Source organism: Tachypleus tridentatus, chromosome 1, assembly GCF_004210375.1.
Source record: "Tachypleus tridentatus isolate NWPU-2018 chromosome 1, ASM421037v1, whole genome shotgun sequence".
Classification (NCBI taxonomy): Eukaryota; Metazoa; Arthropoda; class Merostomata; order Xiphosura; family Limulidae; genus Tachypleus; species Tachypleus tridentatus.
The window spans coordinates 19,691,051-19,704,437 of NC_134825.1; positions in this window are offsets into that span (position 1 = coordinate 19,691,051).

Consider the following 13,387-nt stretch of genomic DNA (forward strand, 5'->3'; position numbering starts at 1 on the left):
ACTATTCGTTGGTAAAAGAGTAGCCCAAGAGTTGGCGGTGGGTGGTGATGACTAGCTGCCTTCCCTTTAGTCTTACTCTGCTAAATTAGAGACGACTAGCAAAGGTAGCCCTCGTGCAACTTTGTGCGAAATTCAAAACAATTTTTCAAAATTAATCTTGTTATCTGCCTACTAAATACAACTAACAACCTTACTGTTTCCTATCTAGCTCTTCCTTAGGAAACTTCTTCCATACAAGGCATTCTTTTTCTAAACGATTACCTTAAGCATTTCTTGGAGAAAATAACTGAATAATTCTTAAATTTGTTTGTCAAGCCACCTAAGATACATATTGTACATAAAAAAAAACTTCCTTTATACATATGTTCCCTTATAACGAAACAGTTGAAAAAGTTATGTAACTCTTTGTACTTCCAAGTTGACCTGAAAGCTGCTTTGCAACCTAATTTCAGATAAAAAAACTTTCCCTGCTACAAAGATCGTGTGCTGACTGCTCATTGTTCCCGTGTTGTACACTTACACATCTATGGAAAGGCCCGGCATGGCGAAGTGGGTTAAGGCGTTCGACTCGTAATCTGAGGATCTCGGGCTCGAATCCCCGTCGAGCCAAACATGCTCGCTCTTTTAGCTGTGGGGCGTTATAATGTTACGGTCAATCCCACTATTCGTTGGTAAAAGAGTAGCCCAAGTGTTGGCTGTGGGTGTTAATGACTAGTTGCCTTCCCTCTACTAAATTAGGGAAAGCTAGCGCAAATAGCCCTCGTATAGCTTTGCACGAAATTAAAAAACAAACAAACAAACACGTGTGGAGATTGTAAGGTCATCTATATTGATAAAACTGAACTTCACCTTAAAGTACTTGCGTTTGAACCGGTGGACACATCTGTAAAAACCAGAAGAAAGATTACAAACCCTCTCAATTCTACTATCTACCAATACAATATAGAAATAGAGCATCCAGTTTCTCTCTCTAACTTTATAAAGTTCTCTCAACAGCTAAATATGATAGTGTTTGTTTGGTTAAAATTAAGCACAAATCTACGCAATGGATTCGTTGAGTTCTGCTCATCAAGGGTATAGAAACTAAGTTTACAGCGTTGTAAGTCCATAGACACGCTGCTCCGGATCACGTGATACTGAACTTTCAATAAAAACTCTTCTTTTGTAAATAATAAATATTCTTTTATTTGTTTGTTTGTTTTGAATTTCACACAAAGCTATTCGAGAGCTATCTGTGCTAGCCGTCCCTAATTTAGCAGTGTAAGACTAGAGGGAAGGCAGCTAGTCATCAACACTTGGACTAGTCTTTTACCAACATATAGTGGAATTGACCATCACATAATCACCCTCCACAGCTGAAAGAGCAACCATGTTTGGTGTGACGGGGCTACCTGTGCTAGTCGTCCCTAATTTAGCAGTGTAAGACTAAAGGGAAGGCAACTAGTCATCAACACTTGGGCTACTCTTTTACCAACAAATAGTGGAATTGATCATCACATAATCACCCCTCACAACTGAAAGAACGAGCATGTTTGGTAGCCCCGTCCCTCTTTTACCAACAAATAATTCATTCCTGAGAAATGTTGTAAAGTGAGAGTTTAGACTAATTATTTACTAGAAATATGTTTAGTAATAATGTGAATTTATTACAGTATAAAAATCCTTCCAGTAGAATGATTTAAAACTTACACCCAAAGTCTAAATCACAGACAAGGTTTTCATGTAGTAAAGTTAATAATCTGTGAGCGAATAAAACTGAAATGTACCAGTTACGCTGTAATGGCGGGTTTTCTGATGGTACAGCGGTAAGTCTATGGATTTACAATGCTAACATCAGGGGTTCGATTCCCTACATAGCAGATAGCTCAACGTGGCTCTGCTATTAGAAAACACACAAAGTAAAAGAAGCCGCAACAGGGGAGTCGCTAGCTATCAAAAACATTCGGTCCTCAAGTCCCCAAAACTTGTTTGCTCTCAGTTAGGCATAAAGTTACGCAATGAGTTATTTGTGCTATGCCCATCACGAGTGTCGAAGTCTGGTTTTTAGCATTATAAGCCTTCAATCCTGCCACTGGATATCCTCCGAGAAGCACCTTTAACTCAAAATAATTAAAACATAATTTCAAAGAAATGCATAATAGTTCACGAAAAAACTTAAAATGCATTCGGGGCAATGTGGAATACATCAGGTGAGTGGGTCTTGTTGGCTGTTGTCCAGTGACGTCCCTTATCTGTATAAGACTTAACATGCCAAGTATATTAATAACATGGAACTCTAAATTATAACCAACTGGGAATTTTCTAACTACAGTTGGATGTCTTACCTAAAGCAGAATAATGGTTATCTCATTACGATAATAATTCACACAGTGAAGTTATTTCAGGGTTTTTATAGCAATAAAAACTTCACTACACTTTGATTAATTTTCTAAATCCAGTGATATATAGATAGGATAACATGAGGTAGTTTCCCACAAGTGTGAGTAGGTAAGATAACAACATTAAGCTGTACTCCCATCGGGCTGTGAAGGCAGAATAGCACCAAACTACTTCTTATAAGATTGTGAAAGTAAATTACTTGTAAGTGAGAAAATATATGGAACTTTCTTGCAGCTTAATGTATATACAACCAACATATTTTACTCCGATAACTAGACAGTCATGGAGAAGGAGATATGTTCTTTTGTAATGGCTAGATACTCAAGAGAGTACTACATAGTGAAAACACTCGGAGTATTTGATCTCATGACTTATTTTGACTCATATGTTTTATTAGAAAGATAAACTAAAGTACCCCAGTGGTTCAGCGGTATGTCTTTGGACTTACAACGCTAATAACCGGGTTTCGATACCCGTAATGGGTAGAGCACATATAGCCCATTATGTAACTTTATGCTTAATTCAAAACAACAATGAACATGAATATTAGTAATTGTTTGTGGACGTTATTGCATTATAATAGAATATTATTTTAGAACTGGTTTTTTTAATTAATAAAAATTAATTAAAACGTTTTGTTTTAAACTAGAGCACATTTCTCATACCTTCCAGGGTGACCACTTCATCCGTACTTTGTCTTAAACTTGATTTGTAGGTGATATTTTACCCTGTGGTTAAGCCTTATTTTTAGGGTTGTAACGTTTCGCATGCCTTCTCAAAAATCGAAATTATCAAATTTTGGAACAGACTAAAACATGACTTGGCCTACTCTGCTGGTTAGGGAGCTTGAAGGATAATGTACAACTCGCGGGATCATATCCCGTCGCCGACCGAACATACTCATATTTTCAGACGTGAGGGTTTTCCAATGCCACGATTGGGAGGATATGATGTTGATTATTTGCGTTCCTCCCAATATATTAAGTTAAGATTACAAACGGCTAGCGCAGATAGTCCTCATGCAACAATTTTCAAAATTAAACAAACAAGCCAACGAGGCAAAAATTTGCACCAAATTTTGGTCTAAATTCAATAACAAAGTAAGGCCTAAAAATAAAGATATTCATTTAACCAATCAGATCTCGAGAAACAAAAACTTATAAAACTGTAAAAACCGTTTCATTTGAAAATATTTAAGTAATTTTATGGCGCAATTTAGAAATAATTAGTTTTCAAAAAATGAAAATTACACATTTCTAACTTTCAAGAAATTATTTTAATTCAATCCAGATGCTTTACGGCAAATTGTATTATTACTCCTAAGTTTTGTAACATAGTTCTCAAATCAAGAAAAACATTTCTTTTCAGAAAACAAAAACAAGTAAGCGTACATGAAAGTGACTAAATGTATACAATCACTGAATTAGTGAAAAGTTTCAGTTTTGTTATTTTTAGCTCTGTGTATGTTATTCTCTCGCTATACATTGAAGTGTTGCATTCCTTTCTAACAAGTAAAATCAACGACACGAAGTTCTTTCAGAATCCAGCTTGAATAAAGCTTTCATTTGCAGGATAAAATGCCATACGAGGTCCATTGCTCAGTTGGAGTTGTCCCTTACATGCTCAAGGAGGCAAACCAATCATCTCATTCTAAAGTTTAAAAAGAAAATCATAACGAAATAAGAAACAAATGTAGGTGGAAAACTGCTACAAGTTGGAACTTATATCATTAACTACTATTCGGGGTCCAGATGAAACGAGAGAAAATTCTTTAAATCATTTCTTATTTGAGAAGTCTATAAGTATAGAAGATCACAGTCGACTCTCTTTCCAAGTATTATAACAATAAGTTTCTTAGAGCAAACGCCCTCCGCTAGTACAGCGGTATGTCTCCGGATTTAAAACACTAAAATCAGGGGTTCGATTTCCCTCGGTGGGCTGAGCAGATGGCCCTTTCTGGCTTTGCTATACGAAAAACACACAAACACACACTTAGAGCAAACAGAACTCTCTGAAAATTTTCTGAAATGCAATTACATTGAAAGGAGCCGGAAATAAAACTCAATTTAAAAAAAAAGTAGAATATGTGAGTTTAAGATAGTTAAAGTTTTGTTTAGTTTATAATTAATAATACTTAGAAAACTTGTGATAATCCAGTATATTACTATTTGCTTTTCCTATCACACGTTACTACCACGGGTTTTCATCTGTAAACTATTGTTACACTTTCTGACTTTACAAAATGTAATTTCACGTTCGCCATTAAAACACTTTAGTTCTGTTAATACTATATAATAAAATAACCGGCATCTCAGTATTCAACTCTATACATCGGTTTTCGAGACCTCCGGTGTGCAGAACACAGATAGCCCAATGTGTAGCATTTTGCTTAACAGCAAACAAGAAAACAAAATAACTTAAAGTAAATTGACAACGTAAAACATACAAATAAAATTTCCTAAGTAAATGCCTTTTATTTATTCTTACATGCAATAAATTTACAATTTCTATAATCATGTGTAATTCACCAGTTTCCCAGTAGGAGAACGGTGAGGTAACGCACAATCCTAAAATGCGAGATTCAATTCCTCGCAGTGAACACAGCAGTTTTTGCTCTAGTGAGAAACAAACAAGTAACCCAACATTTCCTCCAAAACGTATTAAAAATTGTTGGATGTTATAGCCTGATATGTTTTTGTTTGTCGCGTATTTCTGGAAATAATGAAAGCAATATATAAGAAGGCCTAGCCATTGTCATTCATTAAAACCAATACATTATTTCTACTGCACATTTGGAATCTAACATTAAAACCAATACGTTATTCTACTGCACATTTGAAATCTAACATTAAAACCAATACATTATTTCTACTGCACATTTGAAATCTAAATGCACTATCGAGAACCATTTTCTTCACAAAATGTGACAATGATTCACAACCTACTGGAAATACTGGAGAAGTTTACAATACAGCTCACACTTTTACAGAGCACAAACAAACACATAATTTTAAACATTCTATTTTTATGACGACACATGATTTTAAATCTATGAAGAAAATCCTTTACACAGAAACATTTCTGTAATAAGATGTAAAAAAAAAAAATCAAAGTGTAATGTTTCATTGAATACAAATCTCCTCTTTCCTAAGCCTGATACAGTTTGTCATACTTAACACTTTGTTCAGAATAGTTTATCTCGAATTTATTATAGAGGATAAATTTACAATAACCTAACATATCAGTAGAGTTAAGCAAATCAACAGAGGTTCCTTCACTACCTATAAAACTCAGTTGTTGCAATCGGTTTTTTGAAACGCTTTCTTTCTCTAGAGATGTTCTCGAATTTACTGTATTCATTATTTGTTGTTTTGAATTAAGCACAAAGCTACACAATGGGTTATCTGTGCTCTGCCCACCACGGAAATCGAAACCCGGTTTTTTAGCGTTGTATTCCCACAGACATACCGCTTAGCCACTGAGGGTTTGTTTTGTTTGTTTTGGAATTTCGCACCAAGCTACTCGAGGGCTATCTGTGCTAGCCGTCCCTAATTTAGCAGTGTACTAGAGGGAAGGCAGCTAGTCATCACCACCCACCGCCAACTCTTGGGCTACTCTTTTATCAACGAATAGTGGGATTGACCGTCACATTATAACGCGTCCACGGCTGGGAGGGCGAGCATGTTTAGCGCGACGCGAGCGCGAACCCGCGACCCTCGGATTACGAGTCGCACGCCTTACGCGCTAGGCCATGCCGGGCCAAACCCCCTGAGGGACTTTCATTATTTAAATTGTCACCAAAGCAGAATTCATTCACTTCTCTGTATTTATTACAACCTAATGTTCAACTTCACTATTGTCTGAATGTTGTACTTTTTGTGAGAATACTGTTATAATAGTAAGTTATTTTAATTAGTTTATTATGTAACATCGACTTCATTAACTTATATTTCATGTTCTAAACTAATTAACTTATTCTTTATAAGAATTTATTCATTATAGCCAGATCATTTCAAAGTTTTAACCTGACTATGTACTTGATGACTTAACCACCTCAGTCCAATATTTAACTTGATTATAGTATGGAATAACTAATCATTATAGTCAAATTATTGTCTAAATTGTAGCTCAGGTGATCTATTTGTCGTAATTCAGTGATTTGAATATCTTATTAATACAGTCAATTGTTTAACCTTATCATATCCTGAATGATCTAATTATCTTCGTCCAATGACTATCTTTATTATAATCTTAAAAATCTAACTACTGAAGTTCAATTTTAACATGATTATAGTCTGAACGAATTGACGACTTTAATTAAATATTTCATCTCACAGTCTACTGTTTACCTTCATTATTGTTTGGAAAATCTAATTATCACAATCCAATATTCAAACACCATATACACAATACACTTACTTTGTGGCCATTCAGTACATAAATTTGTATATCCTGAGCGACATATCAGTTGTAATCCAGTGTTTGGAATACTTTTTAATCCAAAGTGTAAACAGACACATTTACTTAAATACCGAATTAAGTTATGAAAGGTGAGAAACGGTACATTTATTACATTTAATCAATGTCTAAGTTACTGGTAGCTTGTAAAACAGATTTCTTAGCATCCACCACTGTTTACCAGTTAAAAGTTGAGTCACACATTTCTCAACTCTTCCTCAATATTTAACTCCTTGGAAGTCTCAACGAGGCCTGGCATGACTAGGTGGTTAAGGAGCTCGACTCGTAATCTGAGGACCACTGGTTCGAATCTCCATCGTATCAAACATGTTCGCCCTTTCAGCAGTGATGGCGCAATTATGTGGCGGTTAATCCCACTATTCTTTGGTTAAATAGTAGCCCAATAGTTAGCCCTGGGCGCTGAAGACTAGCTGCCTTCCCTCTAGTCTTACGCTCTTAATTAGGGAAAAGTAGCGCAGATAAGCCTCGTGTTGTTTTGCGCTTAATTCGAAAAAACAAGCAAACTTGATTTTGAGCTGATATACTAAAGGGAATGCGGCTATTCAACAGTACCCATTGCAAACGTTAGCGCTAACTTACTTGAATAATAGGATTTAACCATCACTCTTATAACGCACCCATACCCCTGTTATACAAAGATCAGTTTTGTTATGGTAAATTTTACGTTAAAAAACAAAGTGTCACATGTTGGGGCAAGGAGAAAAACAGAACTACGCAAGCATATTGACCTTATCCTTGTCAGGATTTTTAGAAATGACTTCAAAAGAGACAACGTGTCTTATTTCGCTTTTTGATAATAAAAAGAAATTCTGTTGTTATCATATCATCTAATACACCATAAACAAACATATATATATATATATATATTGGAAAAATATTAAGGTGAGTATTTATATTCAATAAATAATAACTACGAAACTGGAATCCAGGTGAAAAAAATGATGTTGGCTGATAGTATCTACTACTCACCATATTCAACACTGTAATGAGATAGCGTCATCTGTTGTCAGATAATAGATTTACTTTGAAATTCATCCTAATCAATATCACTTCTTTCAACACGATTTAATAACTAAGAATGGAACACAAATAAAGCGGAAACTGATATACAGGTTACAAACAAAACACAACGTATTCCACTGACTAAAGTACTGGCTGGAGAACATAATTCTGAATAAAGCCGATGGAAATCAGCAAAAACAGAATTTCCAGCGTCATCCGACAAGCACTAGTTGTAGTGCACGGTAACGTATTAATAAGTTCGGGCAAATAATTAAAAATATGGAAAGAAATGGTTTACCCGAATTAACTCCAACAAATATATTTTTGAGACGTAGAGGGTGCTCGAGTTATCTGGAGCATAAGACGGAAGAGATCAAAAAATGCATTTTAGACGAAATATTAATAGTTCATAGAGGCACTATAAAATAACTATTTCATCACAGCTAGGCATGGCCAGGTGGTTAGGGTGCTCGACTCGTAATCTGAGAACCACTGGTTCGAAACCCCGTCATTTCAAACATACTCGCTCTTTTAACCGTGGGAGCATTACATGCGGGCCCGGCATGGCCAAGCGTGTTAAGGCGTTCGACTCGTAATCGGAGGGTCGTGAGTTCGAATTCCGGTCGCACCAAACATGCTCGCCTTCCCAGCCGTGAGGGCGTTATAATGTGACTGCCAATCCCACTATTCGTTGGTAAACGAGTAGCCCAAGGGTTGTCGGTCACATTATAACGCCCCCACGCCTGGGAGGGCGTTATAATGTCACGGCCAATCCCACTATTCGTTGGTAAAAGAGTAACCTAAGAGTTGGCGATGGATGGCGATGACTAGACGCCTTCCCTCTAGTTTTACACTGCTAAATTAGGGACGGCTAGCGTAGATAAGCCTCGTGTAGCTTTGCGCGAAATTCAAAACAAACAATTAAAAAACAAACTATGCAACTTTGAAATTATCTTCGATTCGATCTATTGAAATTTGCTTATTAGTTAATCAGTCAACTAGACGTGTAAAAACAACTAAGAACAGTCAATATGTATTAATACTAATTATCTATTTATTTCTCTAGAATCATTAGAGAAAAATTCGTATTAGAATTTTTAAAAGTTGATGTCTTTGTAGTTTGTCAGTCAGTACATAAGATAATACTTTTATTTTGTTGCACAATAGATTCATCTACAAAGACAGTTCCAGAAAATAACTTTAAGTAATAATATATGTTTGCTCATACTGTATATTTGGTTTGAGGTTTGACCTATGTCACGTGCTCTCTACTACAATTGGAAACACTGAGTTCACTTCGTAAACTTATTCCTCAACCGACCTTCAGCTGGACTGATGAGAGCTGACACAACTTGAAACTGTTTATTTGAATGTTTTTTTGAATTTCACGCAAAGCTACTCGAGGGCTATCTGCGCTAGTCGTCCCTAATTTAGCAGTGTAAGGCTAGAGGGAAGGCAGCTAGTCGTCACCACCCACCGCGAACTCTTGGGCTACTTTTTTACCAACGAATAGTGGGATTGACTGCCACATTATAACGCCCCCACGGCTGAAAGGGCGAGCATGTTTGGTGCCACGGGGATTCGAACCCGCGACCCTCAGATTACGAGTCGAACGCCTTAACCCACCTGGCCATGCCGGGCCCAACTTGAAACTAAAGTACTGAGTTGACAAATACGTTTAATGTGGGTAAAAAAGCCTTCCCATTTAATGTGATCTAACAATTCATAGGAGTGATATATATCTTTATAACTCCAAAAATGTTAAAATATAACTCAATTCCCTCCTAGTGCTCTTTTTTATATATATTTAGCTTATAACGGATTTACTGTTGTACACTTATTTTGATATTTACGTTTGTTTCTGTTTAATGCATGTGCGTATATTGTTAAATATGTATTGCGCTTGTCCCGCCTTCTCTCGACATATGTAAAAGATTCTCAAGTGTAAAAACCAACAATATATGTTTTATGAAAGCACTAGCGTATTTTCAAATATTGTTCTCAAGTGAATTTTCGAGAATCTCGCCCAGTGAGTAGAAAAACTAGCTATCGCAACAGGCGGAGAGCTAGTAAAACATTTTTTAGACACCTGCAGTCAGTATACTGTAAGCCTCCGAAACTATAATTGTGATAAATGCTTATTAATCGGAAAACTACATAATTTGACCAAGCACTTTTATAGATTTTAAACATTAAGAACTGTTTAACTCCACAGAATTAACTTCAACGTTAGTATTTCTACGAGGACATTAAACATCTTTACTTAGTAAAAAGAGAGCTTATAACCCACGTAAGGTCAAAGGTAGAGCTAGCTAGCTTTCCCATGCAGAGAAGTGAAACAATAACAGCTCAGAATTAAACCGCTTGTTGTGGACCTGAACCGTCGATAAAGTATTCCGTTCTAGACCGGATATAAGACTTGGTATAGCTTGTAACTTTGTAAAACTGATGTATATAAATCGTAATCTTTAATAACTATTTGTAATGACCGTTATTAAAAGTTTTATTTTTATTTCTATATTAAAATATATTTGGGTTAAGAAAACAATTATGTGGTTTAGTCTTGTGAATCATAAATTTGATACATATTAACAGTTAATTAACTTCTAAATTAAAATTAAAATTTCCAGTTATCTGAAATCGTAATACGTAATATTACGTAACATAATAAATCGGAGACTCGTCCGAGATAAATTATAACACGTAAGAAACTCAATGAGCATACTGAAAAACTAAAGAGTTGTAACAGCTTCTTGTCGTGTTTCATAGTTTCACCCCTAGTTTGGAAAAATATTTAGCTTATATCTTGTTTCACCATAAGAGCTCAACATTGTTTTCAAATATGTTGCTTTATTAAGAATTTAACGTTTAATAAAAAACGCGTTTGTGTGAACTTAATTTGCTGACACGATAAAGCGTTTGTAATATACAATGCAAACTATCATGCTAGTTCTACCATAAAGGTCTGAACTAGGGCTGTGACGATTACACGATTAACCGGTTACGGTTCGGTTACGATCCAAAGATTAACCGGTTACAAAAGACCGTAATCGTCGCAGCCCTAGTCTGAATCCCACTTTTACACATTTGACTTATATGGCAACTGTATTTATGTCATTATATCGCTACCCCGGAGTTACAATGCTAGAATCCAGGTTTCAATGCCCGTGGTGGGCTGAGCACGGATAGCCCGTTGTGTAGCATTGTGCATAATTTTAAAATAAACAAACCAACAAACCATTATCATATTAATTTTGGGGGCATGTCCTCATACCCCTTATAGATTGATTTATCTTTGGTACCATAAATACAGCTCTTCGTACTGTGAATGTCTGGCCAAACACTCACATTTTGAAACTCCTTCCAACACCACTGTTCCATTTACATGTTATGAGATTTAACGATTTTCTAAAATGTTTCAAGACACTAAAGACCTTGTTCTGGCTTCCCCAAAAGTCTCTGGGATCAATATTAAATTTTCGATTTAACTAAACGGCTTTATTTATTTCTTCGTGAAACCTTTGACAACATTTTCTGTTGAAAAGCCTCAAAGGAATATTACCCTTTCGAAATCAGTGTGATAATAACGTACAAACTTATGCACACGATAACTGTAATCAAAGTGCAAGTTATTTACACTTTTACCTTAAAATAGTAACAGCTTCAGGGTAATTCTTTACGAATAAGTTAAATCACGTTAATAATTCTTCTGAGATCCGAATCTTTAAATCTTTAAATCTTTTTCTCAGAAGTATCTTGATTGCTAAGTAACTTTGAAGTTACAATAATAATATTAAAGAATACACACTTAATTCAAGTTTTAGAAAGATAAACTAGAATATGTGATTAATAACAACACTTTGATTACGTTTCTATTAGATGTTCGTGTAAGAAGTGTTTATTTTTATAACGTCTTTCCAAAAGGGGTCTCTCGCACAGTTTATAAAACGTTGGAAGTAAACCTGTTAGTTTGTTTGTTTTGAATATCGCGCAAGGATACATGAGGGCTATCTGCGCTAGTCGTCCCTAATTTAGCAGTATAACACTAGAGTAAAGGCAGCTAGTCATCACCACCCACCGCCAACGTTTAGGCTACTCTTTTATCAACGAATAGTGGGATTGGCCGTCACTGTATAACGCCCCCACGGCTGAAAGGGCAAGCATGTTTGGTGCGACCGGGATTCGAACCCTAGACCCTCGGATTACGAGTCGAACGCCTTAACACGTTTGGCCATGCCGGGCCTAAACCTGTTAGTTAATTGTCAAGATTAAATTTTATTTTTCGCGCTATTAAACAAAACCGAACCATTTATATTATCCCTCTAAATATTACATTACATGCATTATTGTTGTTGCCGCCTGAGTCATACGCACAGTCCTATTCAATTATACGCACAATTTTACTTAAATTATATTTTTCCATCATTGAGTATAGCTGACGAACAGGAATAAAAAAAGGTATTTTTAATCCCGAAATAGCAACTTAGAGGACCCCTTACATGTCGCCGTGTCCTAGATAAAACTAAGATCATTGTTTATTGTTATGTTTGAAACAGTTATTGAATAAACACAAATAGGTCACACCTGATATCTCTATGTTTTTGTTCTTCGCAAAATAATTCTCCCTCGTTTTCGTTTTTCTCAATAATTAAGGACAACTGTCATATTTCCAGTTGGCAGGGGCCCGGCATGGCCAGGTGGTTAAGGTACTCGACTTGTAATCTGAGGGACACGGGCTCGAATCCCCGTCACACCAAACATATTCGCCCTTTCAGTCGTGGGCGTTAATAACTAATGTGACGTTGGTAAAAGAGTAGCTCAAGAGTGTGACTTTAAGTGTGACGGTACAAAACTACAGTCAGAAGCGACACAACATCTTACATTACGTTTTCAACAATAAATTAATTTTGAACCTGATAAAGGTATAATTGCGAGGAAAACAAGAAGCACACCAATATTTTTCTTGTAAATACAATCGCTCAGCATTGAAAAGAAAAATGTTCCACCTTTCCATAGAGAATTGAACTGCGTCTTTATAATGGATTGCTTCTTTTTAAGGGCGTTCTTATCTAATGTGTCGTCTTCAGACTGAACTGCCTTGTGCGTTGTATGTACTGTTTTTACTATCTTCCCTTGTTTCTCGCATTAACATCTATAACAACAAATATTGCTTTACTTTCTTTTATCAATGGTATTCTTGTATGTTTCTCTATGTTTATGGAAGTAAACAGTTCCAACAAAGATCTGTAAATGACTTCTTTGCTTAATTTTTGTTTTTAGAGTTATTTTAGATTTTTTTTTTAAATTTTATCACTTCACTTAAACAACAATTCCAAGGTTTATTTCGTAAAAAGATTTGTTTTTTCTGTTCACTTCATGAAGGTTCAGGCGATTCTCACAAAGTTTAGTACAGGAAATGTTGTATTTCGTTCCAATGTTCTATCCTCTTAGAAGTTAGGACTGACCCAGATTAAAATTTTCCCTTCTACATGTTTATGTCTTGTCAATAGAGTTAAAACAGTTTTTC